Genomic DNA, 966 nt, shown 5'->3' on the forward strand with positions numbered 1-966 from the left:
TAGCTGTGATGACCGTGTGTTTCTAGGGTGAGAGATTTTCATTCCAAACCTGCTGAGAAAACCCCAAATTCTGAGACTCAAGGACAACCGTGCACTCTCTGGTGGTGGTTTTCTGTAGACCCTCTCTGCAGTGCTCAGCAGTAAAGCCATTACTTCCAGTAGCTTCCACTGGAAGCTATTGCATTAGGTCTTGTGCAGGACTCTGCTACTTTTCAATCTTGGATTTACATGATCCAACAGTTACCGAGTTTAACAGTTGATGAAAGCTGCTTAGGAGGGAGGGACTTTAGTGTTTCCTCTTTATTTGAGAGGTTTTTGCCTTAGGGCGTTTGCACTCACCACAGAGAGAGAGAGAGAGAGGGAAAGTGAGAAATCACCCCCCTCCAAAGGGCATGGCCATGGCACAATCCATTCTCCTCCCAGGATCTGGGCACACGTGCACACACGACTGGTGTGGTTTTCAAGCCGCCAGGTCTGGGACTTGAACCACAGTCGGCCATGTGGGAGTCTGGCAATGCACCCACTGCACCATCTGCTGTCCCCTTCAGTGTTTCTGATGATACTTTTTCGAGTGTTCAAGGGGGATTCATTCTTTGGGGCCCAGGGAATGGAGACAGACCCAGTAATGGAAGCTCCAGGCCCAGTTATGTAGGACCAGGGAGGTTCCTAGGGGTTGTCCTAGTGAAGGACAAATAGTTCCATGGATGGATGTGTGGTTAGGGCACTGGCAGGGTGGGACGTTCCCAGCAGAGAGGGGACAGGAACCAGGCCGAGGCATCTCTCCTCCAAGCTTCAGTCACATGAGTGGCTGGCAAATAAATCCTTTCTGAATGTTCTGATGGGGCAGGTTATGATGGGGGGTTAGGTTTGATCTGTGGGCTGCCTGTCTGACTGGGGTGACTTGGAGCAGGGTGCTAGGAACCAACCCCTCAGACTAAGCTCCAGTCTCCCGTTTCCTTCTCTCTC

Source organism: Tupaia chinensis, unplaced genomic scaffold (assembly GCF_000334495.1).
Source record: "Tupaia chinensis unplaced genomic scaffold, TupChi_1.0 Scaffold145208_1, whole genome shotgun sequence".
Lineage (NCBI taxonomy): Eukaryota > Metazoa > Chordata > Mammalia > Scandentia > Tupaiidae > Tupaia > Tupaia belangeri.